The sequence below is a fragment of the Poecilia reticulata genome, linkage group LG10, assembly GCF_000633615.1.
Source record: "Poecilia reticulata strain Guanapo linkage group LG10, Guppy_female_1.0+MT, whole genome shotgun sequence".
NCBI lineage: Eukaryota > Metazoa > Chordata > Actinopteri > Cyprinodontiformes > Poeciliidae > Poecilia > Poecilia reticulata.
In genome coordinates this window covers 15,145,566-15,159,651 of record NC_024340.1, presented here as the reverse complement: position 1 = coordinate 15,159,651, position 14,086 = coordinate 15,145,566, and positions in this window count along the sequence as shown.

Below are 14,086 nucleotides of genomic sequence, written 5' to 3'. Positions count from 1 at the left end.
TCTGAGTTTAAAGTCAGAATTCTGACTTTAATCTCACAATTCTGAGTTTAAAGTCAGAATTCTGAGATTAAAGTCAGAATTCTGAGATTAAAGTCCGAATTCTGAGTTTAAAGTCAGAATTCTGACTTTAATCTCAGAATTCTGAGAAAAAAGTCAGAATTCTGACTTTAATCTCAGAATTCTGAGATTAAAGTCAGAACTGTTTTGTTTTTTTCCAGTGGCCCTAATCCTCTTCCGTAGAAATGTGTTTCATTATCAGGGGTAGTTTTAGCAATATTTCTGCGTAAAATATCTTAAACAGAAAGGTTACAAAGTACCAGGCTTCTTTTACAAACTACAAGGCTTCAAACTATGTGTTTTATATCTTAAAGTGGACAGTGTATCTTTATTTTCTTTGCCATATTGAAATGCCTCACTCACCTGGTCTCATTTTACAAAATATGTTTAGATGATTTGTTTTCTAAAGTTTAAAAATAGAAATCAATTTTAGTTTAGCTTCCTCAGCTCTGAAAATAAACATTTTATTTTGTAGAGGTTGACAAAATATTTTACGGCTCTAGCCAGTTTTTATTTTATTGCATTGGCAACAAAAGTAGCTCTGAAATTAAATGTTTGCTGACAAATAAGGAAAAGCAATAAAAATTAATCAAAAAGAACTATAAACACGCAATAAAGAGCACAAATACTATTTGAAAAAAATATATCAGGGCTGAAATTCTCAATTTGATCAATAAAAGTCAAACTCTAAATGTTGAACATTTTATTGTTCTTAAAGTATTTCCCAGGTCCCTAAAACAGTGGGAAGAATTTTGATACAGCTTATTATTTTTATTAGAACTGTACATTGTACCCCAAATTATTTACACCCTTAGCAAATTTATAGGATTAAATTAATCTTTTAATTTTACAAACATGTTTCCTCTGACTGGAAGCAATATTAAAGTTTCTGGATGGCCCAGCCACAGTCCTGACTTTTCAACCTAAAAGTCAGAAGCTTTTTGCTTTTTATCTTTTTACCAAAGATAAAAAAACAAAAAGCTGGTCAGCAATCGAAGGGTTTACTGTCATGCCAAAAAAGATTTTTTTCGCTGGTCATTAAGAAGGATACATTTTGATATACCATTTTTACGTAATAGGTCAAATTAGAGAAATTTCCTTTTTTTAATGTATAAGTTATTTACACTGTTTTATTTATTTTTTTGACTGCCTCATTTCAAATTAAAATAAACTTCCTAAAGGTTTGGAAATTATTTCAAAACAAGATCAGTGTGGTGGTATAAATAACTTTAGGCTCAATTGTCAGACTTTTTGAACAGTTGCATTTTTCTACACCACAGAAAATAAGACCACTCCACAGAAGCCATCTGGTTAAAAAAAATCACTTCCCTCAGGAAATGAGCTTTTTATTGAGTGCCGAGTTACATTTGTAAAGCTCAAAGCTTGAAAAATGAACGGTGTAACCTCACAGAGCAGCAGGAGAAGGATCAACAAAGATTTCACAGCATTTCAAAGAGTCAACAAACGGAGTGAGAAGCATCAAGACATTCAAAGAGAACCACAAGCCTGACAGGGGAAGGAAGTGAAAAACTTCAAAGACCCTGGAAAGAAAACTAGCGAGAGATGTCCCTGAGGACCTCTGAACAACAATTTAATGTAAAGCATTAAATTCACACTCCAAAGTTTAGAAAACACAAGTTAGAACTTAAAGCTTAAGTTATCAACTGCATTATTCATGTTATAATCCAGAGAGTTGTGGTGTAAAAGAAATCAAGACCGATTTAAATCTAATTACAAACTTTCATGTATGTAAATGCAATTATTCAACTATTGTAATCTAATTCAACGTAATCCAGTCCCTCCCATCCAGTCCAGTACATGTATTTCCAGTTACGAATTGCATAATTGCCTTTTCTAAGAAAAGATAACGAAAGTAGCGTTACCAGCTCTGACAACAATGTTGATCTGCTTCAGTTTTCATTTTCAGAGGCATCCAGTAAAACTGCATTTGATTCCTCAGTGGAAATATGATTTGCTGACGGCTTATTTGCATCATGTGCCATGAGCTGTGTGACCAGAGCTGCTTTGCTTGTGAGTTTGCATTTTGCCTTTGGTAAATCCAAGCAATTAGAAAAAAAAAAACAAGGATGAAAGGTCAGATGATTGCAAAAGTGAAAAGGTTATTAGAAGAGATAATTGTAATTAGCTCATCAATGTACATACAACTGTTTTACATTAAATCACTCTCAACCGTTACGATAATAAAACATTTGCTAAATGAGGAAAGAATTGATTTTTCAACACATTTTTTTTTCTTAATATTCAAACAGTTTAAATGTATTTCCTGATAGAAATGCATTTAAAACTGAAAACATTTTAGGTTTCCTTTTACACACTTCTTACAATATCTCACTGCAATCCTGGGCCATTTCTCTGGACAGAACTGGTTTTACTGGTTCAGATTTTTAGGCTCACAACTTTTCTGTTCTGATCACAAACCTTTCATGGTCCTCCTGCATGCAAATTGTGCGGCAGCAGAGCAACCTCTCTAATTCACAGTTGGATTAACGTTGTCAGGACTGCAAACTTCCCCTTTTCCCTCTAAATTTAAAAATTATAAGGACGATCACACACTTCAAAATCACCTCCAAAACAAAAGAAGAAAGAGTTTGTTTGTTTTTTGCTTTTAGTCTGTGGTTGATTCACACATTTGGCCCAAAATTCACTCATATCTAAGACAAAAAGTATGGCGACTCAACATTGCCATGCTGTTTATGACTGTATATCCAGTAATTGTTTGAAAAGAGGAATAAGGCATCTTCAAGCATCTGGAAATAGTATCCAAGCCTGAATTAAACTTGTGGAGGTTTTAGTAATCTTTGTAAATCACGTGGTGTCTGAGTTGTCCCTAATTTGCATCCACAGGTGCCAGAGAACTCAGATGATCTGAAAGAACCTATTAGAAGCCTAGAAAGCCTTGACATCATCAGCTGGACTTTCCCAAATAGCTTAAAGGTGCAGTAATCTTTAGTGTTGACATGTGAGTTTGAAAAAAATCTTACATACAGCATAGCTGACGTAAAACAGAAAACTTTTAGTCTGATTTAATGTCAGACTGTAAGAAACAAAGTGAATATCAATATCTCTTTTTTCAATTGTATGTCTCAAATTCATTGTATGTATTTTAAGTAAGTGGACATTTCCAGACACATTCAACCAACAAACTAAAGGAAAATCACTGAAGCAGTTTAAAATTCCAAACATTTGTTCTAAAACAGTTTTTGAACCTGGTGAACAATATTTAAAATACTTAACCTCCCTTTTTCATATGGTACTCCTTTTTTATTCATTTTTTTTTTTTTTACCTTTTTTACCTTATCAATAATTTGAGGCCATTCTTACCGGAAATTACATAAAATACCACATAATAATGCTTCTGTATTAAATATTAATATAAAGCAAAGTTTTTTCTACATCAAGTTTTGTTCTTTCCATTTGATTGCTCCTCTTGTGCTATATGGTATCCCTGAAAATTATGTAGATATATATTTTTTAATACTTTAAGTGCTGAAAATAAATACGTAAAATAAATACGTAGGGGGAAAGCAGCTACAAATATGGACTTATTGCATAACGAGGAAGTGTTACATCATCACACCACATCGCTGAAATATCCACGCTCTAAAGTTAAACTATATCTCCATCTAGTGGATAGATAAAGCATTGCACTCACCTGTAGGTAGATTCAATATTGTTTGAAAAATTCCTGTTTAGGATCCTGGCAGACTGGCACAGTGTTACTACAGGGGGACAGCAAACTATTGAAAAACAGAAGCTTGCAGTCAATCAGTTCTAATCACCAATTTATCTATAAATGAGCACAATTTTACACAGAATGACGTGGGCATTGTTTCATCCTAAACTAATTACTAAACGCTGAGAAAAGCAGTCTTGTTTTGTTTTTGATCTGCTTACTTCAACAAACGGTTAAGTAGACCATCTGAGTTACTTTTATAGTACTAGATTTTTAAGTTTCACACAAATATTCTCGTAGTTACAATGTGATGTTTGGCCAGCAGGTGTCAGAAACTCCTTTACATCCCTCGACCCTACCTGTCTAAATGTATTTACAGCTATATAAAAAATAGACAATAGCTTTGTGTTTTCTTTCTAAGAGGTTTTCTAAGTTAACGAAAGATTAATATTGAAGTGCTGTGGTGGTGCAGGGGCAGGGCACAGCCTATGTGTTGAGGCCTTGGTCCTCATGGCTGTGGTCGGGGGTTCGATTCCCAGCCTGGCAACATTCACTGCATGTCTTCCCCCTCTTTCCTGTCGGACTACTTTCAAATGGGGGCCACTAGAGTCAACAAAACCTTTAAAAAAAGAGTAATATTAATTGGACTGTAGAACAAAATAGACATAAATATATGCTTTTAGAATAGAAATTAATTGTGAAAGCGTAAAGTGAAAATGTAATCTCAGGTTAACATTGCTCCATATTAAAAGTTAGATCTATTTTCCTTTCTCCCAGGGTGGATGTCATAAAATGTTTTAAATGTATGAAGCATTGTTCAGATTTTCTAAAGCACATGGCAATTCTACACACACGCTCCTGAAGAGTTATCCAACTATTCATTCAGTCTCTTTAAACAGATGATAGTTTGTTTCATTGCACATAACAAAATGCCGAGATTCAAACTGGTGATGAGAAATCCCACTAAGTCCTGCGTCAAAGAGTTTGAAGTAAAAAAACTATGTAAATTATATTATTTTAAACTTTTTTCATGACAGGAGACCAAAAAGGTCGTTTCCACTTACAAAATTGGTAATACATTAATAGCCAAAAAAAAAGAAAAACAGAAATATGTTTGCTTTATGTAAATATATTTTTTTTCTTTGCAGATAATTGATGTGAAATGCTTGTAGCCCAGGATGTCCACATGGTGGCGCCCCTGGAACATCTATGAGACGTCACACACTTGTTGCACTGAGAGTAAGACCAAAAGAAAAGTGCTGATTATACTTTGTCCATAGTTAGTATTTTTATTATTTACAGCTAAATATAACTGTGGAATTTGGTGTAAATAGAAAATTTCCCTGAACAGAGTGTAGCTAAATAAATTATAAAGTTTACAACAACAACAACAACAACAACAACAACAACAACGAACTTGTAGATAAATCTCTGTGGTCCAGTTTGGTTCATTTTTGCACGGAAATGTGATCTGTTATAATGAAAGATTGGACAGTTTGTTTTTACCTGGTAACATTGAACTTAGTGTTAGAAATTTTTGCTGAATAATTCAGATTTTATTAAAAAAAAACATGTTATGATTAATTAAATGAAAGGCAAAAACTAGTTTTTCATGAACAGTTTCATTCATTTGAACATTCATATCCCGAGACAATGGAGCAAATAAGCTTCTATCTCACTCTGTGGTTTTAAATGAGGCTAAAATTATTTTTCATTTGCTAAATTAAATATATAAATGTATTTTTTTTAGTTTCTTTGGAAATTCAAACCCTCACAAAGACAAAGACAATCCTTCCTTTAAACTTCTTCAAGGTTAATTAGCAGCATTTGAGTTAACTGGAGACAGACTTGTGAATATATGTTATTCACAACTCAAACACAGCTGCTTCCGTCTCTGTCATTATATATATATAATGACAGAGACGGAAGCAGCTGTGTTTGAGTTGTGAATAACATATATTCACAAGTCTGTCTCCAGTTAACTCAAATGCTGCTAATTAACCTTGAAGAAGTTTAAAGGAAGGATTGTCTTTGTCTTTGTGAGGGTTTGAATTTCCAAAGAAACTAAAAAAAATACATTTATATATTTAATTTAGCAAATGAAAAATAATTTTAGCCTCATTTAAAACCACAGAGTGAGATAGAAGCTTATTTGCTCCATTGTCTCGGGATATGAATGTTCAAATGAATGAAACTGTTCATGAAAAACTAGTTTTTGCCTTTCATTTAATTAATCATAACATGTTTTTTTTTAATAAAATCTGAATTATTCAGCAAAAATTTCTAACACTAAGTTCAATGTTACCAGGTAAAAACAAACTGTCCAATCTTTCATTATAACAGATCACATTTCCGTGCAAAAATGAACCAAACTGGACCACAGAGATTTATCTACAAGTTCGTTGTTGTTGTTGTTGTTGTTGTTGTTGTTGTTGTAAACTTTATAATTTATTTAGCTACACTCTGTTCAGGGAAATTTTCTATTTACACCAAATTCCACAGTTATATTTAGCTGTAAATAATAAAAATACTAACTATGGACAAAGTATAATCAGCACTTTTCTTTTGGTCTTACTCTCAGTGCAACAAGTGTGTGACGTCTCATAGATGTTCCAGGGGCGCCACCATGTGGACATCCTGGGCTACAAGCATTTCACATCAATTATCTGCAAAGAAAAAAAATATATTTACATAAAGCAAACATATTTCTGTTTTTCTTTTTTTTTGGCTATTAATGTATTACCAATTTTGTAAGTGGAAACGACCTTTTTGGTCTCCTGTCATGAAAAAAGTTTAAAATAATATAATTTACATAGTTTTTTTACTTCAAACTCTTTGACGCAGGACTTAGTGGGATTTCTCATCACCAGTTTGAATCTCGGCATTTTGTTATGTGCAATGAAACAAACTATCATCTGTTTAAAGAGACTGAATGAATAGTTGGATAACTCTTCAGGAGCGTGTGTGTAGAATTGCCATGTGCTTTAGAAAATCTGAACAATGCTTCATACATTTAAAACATTTTATGACATCCACCCTGGGAGAAAGGAAAATAGATCTAACTTTTAATATGGAGCAATGTTAACCTGAGATTACATTTTCACTTTACGCTTTCACAATTAATTTCTATTCTAAAAGCATATATTTATGTCTATTTTGTTCTACAGTCCAATTAATATTACTCTTTTTTTAAAGGTTTTGTTGACTCTAGTGGCCCCCATTTGAAAGTAGTCCGACAGGAAAGAGGGGGAAGACATGCAGTGAATGTTGCCAGGCTGGGAATCGAACCCCCGACCACAGCCATGAGGACCAAGGCCTCAACACATAGGCTGTGCCCTGCCCCTGCACCACCACAGCACTTCAATATTAATCTTTCGTTAACTTAGAAAACCTCTTAGAAAGAAAACACAAAGCTATTGTCTATTTTTTATATAGCTGTAAATACATTTAGACAGGTAGGGTCGAGGGATGTAAAGGAGTTTCTGACACCTGCTGGCCAAACATCACATTGTAACTACGAGAATATTTGTGTGAAACTTAAAAATCTAGTACTATAAAAGTAACTCAGATGGTCTACTTAACCGTTTGTTGAAGTAAGCAGATCAAAAACAAAACAAGACTGCTTTTCTCAGCGTTTAGTAATTAGTTTAGGATGAAACAATGCCCACGTCATTCTGTGTAAAATTGTGCTCATTTATAGATAAATTGGTGATTAGAACTGATTGACTGCAAGCTTCTGTTTTTCAATAGTTTGCTGTCCCCCTGTAGTAACACTGTGCCAGTCTGCCAGGATCCTAAACAGGAATTTTTCAAACAATATTGAATCTACCTACAGGTGAGTGCAATGCTTTATCTATCCACTAGATGGAGATATAGTTTAACTTTAGAGCGTGGATATTTCAGCGATGTGGTGTGATGATGTAACACTTCCTCGTTATGCAATAAGTCCATATTTGTAGCTGCTTTCCCCCTACGTATTTATTTTACGTATTTATTTTCAGCACTTAAAGTATTAAAAAATATATATCTACATAATTTTCAGGGATACCATATAGCACAAGAGGAGCAATCAAATGGAAAGAACAAAACTTGATGTAGAAAAAACTTTGCTTTATATTAATATTTAATACAGAAGCATTATTATGTGGTATTTTATGTAATTTCCGGTAAGAATGGCCTCAAATTATTGATAAGGTAAAAAAGGTAAAAAAAAAAAAANTATATAAAAGGAAATCCAGTAAGATATCAGTAACTGTGGATTTCTGGAAGTCTGGGTCAACCTTGGTTACAATTTCCATATGTGTGAAGATGCTGCATTCATTTGATGAATCCTTAATACAAGTAAAACCACAACTGGATTGTCATGTCATCAAATGGATCAGGAAGGAATCTGTATGTATGTCACTTTCTGTATCTGAGAGATTAAAATGTGAATAAAACACACAAAAAAAGCGAAAGACTTTGTGGAGATGTCGACTGAATCGAATGCATTCAAGGCCGAAAGAGAAAAACAGTTTGCATATCCACTCAGAAACCAAGACTATCATGTTTAGAGAAGAGATGGACCAGAATTTGGCTATGAAGGTGATTGTTGCATTTGAAAGGAAGACATTTGCCATCCTCAGAATATCCTTCTGACTGAAATAAGAGCAGTAGAATAAATTTGTCTGTTTTTTTTTTTTTTACTGCAGGAGGTACTGGTGCATTTTACAAACTAGACGGCATCCTGACGAAAAACCATTATTCGGAATTGTTAAAAGAAACATCTAAAGACGTCGACCAGAAAGTTACGGCTTGAGAGCAAACACATCTTCTTAATAGATAGTGACTGCAAACATACTGCCAGATATGTTCAAAACTGGCTTCTGGCTCATTAGATCAAAGTTTAAGAGAAGACACCACAAAATCTTTAATCTCAGTTCCATGCTAAATAAATAAATAAATAAATAAATAAATAAATAAATAAATAAATAAAGTGAAATGTACAGAAAAGATCTGTTCTCTCTGGAGAAAATGGGTCAAAACTCAAGTTTGTCTGAAGGCCAAAACTTAAAGCTACTGTGAGAAAATGTATGAAAAGTTCCTCAAAATGTTTTAGCCAGACAGTTTTAAATGCAATTCTAACCGATACTAAGAAAATGTAAATTTTACAAATAATATCTATTCCATCTCTTGTTATTCTGAGGTTTGGCAAGAACTTGGAAACATGCAATTTATTTAAGTCTAGAGAACAAAAGTTACAGTTTTTACAGAGTGTAAGTAAATATCTGGAAAATAAAGGCGTTTCAAACAGCTGATCTCAGACAGCTGCAGATTTACCGCTCTAATGTTCAGAGCAGCGCAGAATCTGCTTCTGTTTGCTCATTTTCTGTGTGTTTCATCACCAAACCAAAGCACAAATATTGTCTCCAGGTTTGATGATGATTCTGCTGAAGCAATAATCTAAAACAAGGGCAGACCAACAGAATGATGTCCCACCAACAATATGACAAACAGGAGGTGAGAATCAGCTTCTTGAACATACTTCAAAAACTTACTCCTATATTGGAACACTTTACATTTAAATTTTATCATCGGACTCTGAACAGAAATATAGAAAACACACATCAGTTTCTTGAAAATGATTTTAAAAAGTAGCATTTATCAGCAGGTCCAACTTGCCAGGCCCACAAGGCAGCTTAGAACCAGCAATCAAGTAACAACAGCTATATTTAAAGATGTAGAAAATGTGTATCTATTTAATCATTGTTGCTTTGTTTCATTGCATGGCCTTTTCATGTTTTCTTGGGAAATGTCCAAATAATAACTATTTTTATCGTCACGCTTTGCAGGGACAAATTAGCCTTTTAAATCAAGGCTAATTTGATTTGAAAGGCCATTTCAAATCAATGACATTTTTTTCTTCATCCTATGAAATAATTGTAGAAACTATGAGTTTCGGTCAGTATCCCCTTCTCAACATATGTCCTATACAAAGTTCAGAGACAGCAGCAGGTTGTGTTTTCTTCTTGGCGAGGGCTTCTGGATGTAACGTACAGTAGCTGTTGGACATTCCTCTAGTGGTTCTAGCTCTGGTCGTCTCATTCGTAGATCTGAATTCAAACTGACAGCCCCTGCAGAGGAGTCGGGAGACTTCCCCAGCCATCTGTCTTAAAGCGGCCCCCCTCTTCTCTCCCTCCACACATCCCTCATTCCCACACTGGGTCTTTGTCAGCAGTTCCTGTCCCTGGACTAGGCGTGGCGTGCGCTGAGGCCAGGGCGACCGTGGGTGCTTTCAGAGGCACCTGCAGATGGGACAAAGGGCCAAGGGTGCTGGGGCTGAAGACAGATTGATGCTTTGTGCACTGAGGATGGAGAGAGCCCGAGTGGGAGAGAGGGGGGATAGTTAGCTGAGAAGTTTTCAGGGAGAGGATTTTAGGGGGAACAGGGGCGAAGGAGGGGGGAGGTCTGTCACTCCGGTCTGTGTGAGTCCAAGCTTTGGAGGACCAGGGAGAGATTGACAGCTTTTGTGGACTGCATCCCCGCACAATGGTTGCGCTTTAATGGGCGGTAAAGCAGGAGCAGGGCTTTGGGGAAGGTCCGGAGGGGAGGCGGCTTTCGGTCGTGGTTGTGATGGTGGCGGCGCGGGGAGGCTCAGAGATGGGGGGCAAAGGCTTTACTGCTTTGCTTGGTGGGGACCAATTCATGGGTATTCAGTCCAAGGCTCGTTATTCACTGAATGCATCCAGTGGAGGAATGCAGTAGCATCAATTAGAATGTGTTAGCAGATAGCAAAGCAGAGAAGAAAAACCTTTCTTTCCCTTTTGCTTGCAGGACAACACGGTCCCACTATAGGAGGTGTCAGAGCCACAAAGCCTTTTTTTGGGTCTCTCTCCATTACACTACCACCGCAATATGTAAGGTGGGGACTCTTTTGATTTAAATTAAGTGGAAAAAACACTAAATCCCATTTTTATTCAGCAAGGATAATGGTGTTATACTCTATAAAGGTCTTTAACTACTTATGTGTGGCTTAAAATCTTCCCCGGCTCCCTTTTCACTCCACCTCAGTGTCTTATTCTCATTGGGGGCATTATATTTATTCAGTGGTGGAGGGTCAAAGACAGACTGTTAAACAAAGTTGCTTGTAGCCTTAACTGCCGCATCACTTCTAATTGTGTATCAGTGGGTCAGCGGTTTGTTGTGTTGTCCCGCGGTAAGAAAGGAAGAGCGGATATGAATTTAAACAGTGTCTTGTAAGGTATTGTCTGGAGTGGGCACAGGCCGCCACTTCAGACGCAGACGGCCTTTCAGAGGAGAATTTTCTTTAACTTTTAGGACAGTGATATAAAAGAAGAGGAAGGAGAGGAAAACTGTTTGATGGTGATCACATGTTGGGGCTGACGCATCGTTCGGTTTTACTAATGGAGTAAGGGCCATCAATCGCACATGCAGTTCAAACTCATGATAGTGCATTTAGATTCATATTTTTTAAAAGATGACTTGAAAAACATTCAAAACATTGTGTTTTTTATCACATTGGGTCACATTATACTTACACAGTTTAAAGTATTTAATGTATTTAGCATCAAACGAGTTATTGGAGATCCTTCCTCTCTGCAGCTAGTGGACTCTGACCCTCACTGCTCCCATTAAATTCACTAAGTGTTAACATATATACTGTATCTGCACAGCCTTACTGCTGACCTGTTTTTATTGTCACTAATTAAAAATAGACTGTCTTTTAATGCTCAGACATGCACATTTTGAACATTTTTCATTTAACCATCTCAGTTCCTCTGGACAGGAGGATTTTTTTATAACTGCACAGTTTTTGTGCTGAAATTCTGTCCTTACTGTACATTATGTTATTTTTTATTCTGTTTATGTATGTGGGTAACTCTGTTTGCTCATGTTGCCTGTCACTTTGCTGTTGTTGCACAGATATTTACCCCCATTGTGGGGCAATAATAAAGGATATTTCTAATTCTATTCTAAAGGGTTCAGATCAGTACAAAGTGGTACATAATTATGAAATGGTGGTAAATGGAAACATTTTAAGATGTTTGCGAACAAAAATCTGAAAACTGTGGCATTCATCTTCATTAAGCCTCCTGTACTCTGATGTCACCAACTAAAAGTGTGAATAATTCAAGCATACTATGAAATATTTCTCTCTTCTGCCTTCTGGAAGATGTTATGGAAGTAGAAAAGCAAGAACTGACAGAATGAAGAATAGCTTGTATCTCCAGGTTATCAGGCTTTTTAAACACGGTTTTGTGTAGTTTGTATTGCATGTGATAAAAGTGTTTTCTATGTCTTATTCTTAATTCATGTGACTTTTTAAAATGGTACTGAAGGAAACTTATTGAGCACATATTTCATTAAAAGTTTTTTTTTTTCTATTTCTACAGCTGTTCTGTGGAAATTTGCTGGAGAACATTAGTGAACAAACAGCATCATGAAAACCAAGGAACACATCTGGCAAACACATCTGTCACGTCAGGGAAAAAGTTTCATGTTAGAAAACCTTTCCACAGATTTGACCACCTCACAAAGCACTAAATAATTCATCATAAATAAAATCTACAGAGGATTGCACAACTGCAAACTTGTTAAGACATGTCTGTCCATAAAAACCCTGCAGGCTGCGCAAGGAGAAGAGGGCCAAGGTAATTATGGAGGAACATGCTCTGGTCAGATAAAAAACAAAATGTAGCTACATGTGATGGAAAGGTTGAATATTACCCTATTTTCCATGTTTACTATTGTGGTGACAGCATCATACTGTGGGCAGGAAAACTGGTCAGAGTGCAGATGACTAGAGCTAAATACAAATCAATCTTCTGTTAGAAGCTGCAGAAGATTGATCTTCTTGCAGCAGGAGTTTCTCCTGCTGCAAGAAGAAACTGGAGCTGAGTTTCTCCTTGCAGCAGGACAACAACACAAAACATACAGAAACACAAATTAATGATTTAAATCAAAAGGACTCAATCAAATGGAATTTGAACTATTTTGCAAAGAAGAATTGGAAAAAATGTCAGTCTCTAGAAACAATGCCAGTCTATCCAAACCTGCTGGAGACACACCCTGAATTATTAAATTAGACATTAATTAATATGGGATGAGAATCTAAATAAAATACATTGAAGTTTGTGGTTTTAACATGGCAACATGTGAAGAAGTTGCAAAGATATAAATACTGCTGTATGGCACTCAGTAGTATTTGTCTCTAAGTTTAATTGTGAGAAATTTCCACAACCAGCATCGCTTTGGAGAAGGTTTCTCTTCTCTGACAAACTTGCACAAACTGATTTTCACATTTCCCATCCATGCACTCTGCATCCATTTAGACTCAGATTTCCTAGCTTTCACCACAAGAAGATACAGATGGCACGCGCGCTGAAATGAAATTGTGAATTTTTGTTCTCCTTCGGTTTAATGAGAACTAACTGGAAGAAACCTCTCATAGAAAGGTGTGGATTTCAATGTGAGCAATTATGGTTCATTTGAAGCCAAATGAGCCAAATTTGCATCCCCTGAAAAGACAACCAGAGTTAAACTGTATGAAAAGTGCAGTAAATTGGGGCAAACATCGCAACATGCAGAAATGCATCTCCGCTGTAATTGTGTAATTGTAGAAGAGCTCTAAATGCACGGCCCAATTAAACTTGCTTCTTCTGCAAGGCAAAGAATTGGCAGGTTATTATGCAGGAAAGTATCAGCACGGTTAAATAGCTGCCTCCTTCGTGGGTGGGGATGGAGGGTGAGATCATTTGCAGCAAAATGGAATATCTGATCAAATATGGACAGATGTCTTCATACATGTCGAGCGGCAGTGAATTGGATTGGAAGAGGCAAGATGGATGGATGGCCTCCTCTAAGAGATAGAGCTTCCTGCCCTGAGTGCTGAGGGGGCACAAGAGGAAGAGGGTGAGAGAGGGGGAAGGTTAGGCTCTCAATGGGGGGAGACATTTCCCTGAAACACCAGTTGATGGGTTTCTCCCACAAAGGGTGGAGTGACGCAGTCTGCACTGCTGCATAACAGCCTGGTCTCTGTCTGGATTAGGCCCTGCATCGCACAAAAGAGAGCTCAAGTAAACGGTTCATGAATGTTGATTAATTGATGCCATTTTTTTGCAGCGTGCCATGGAGATTCAGAGAGCAGGGAGCGCAAACGCTCGAAATGTAAACTGTACTCTATAAATATGCAAATCCAAAATGGTTACTAAAGATCGTGAACTGGCATGAGTTTGATTCATAACTTTGGTGGAAATTCCTCGAGCTTTCCCCCCCACTTTGATAAGAATGATGCTTTGTGGGTAAAAAGTTCAAAAAGCTTCAGCTTTCTTTGGC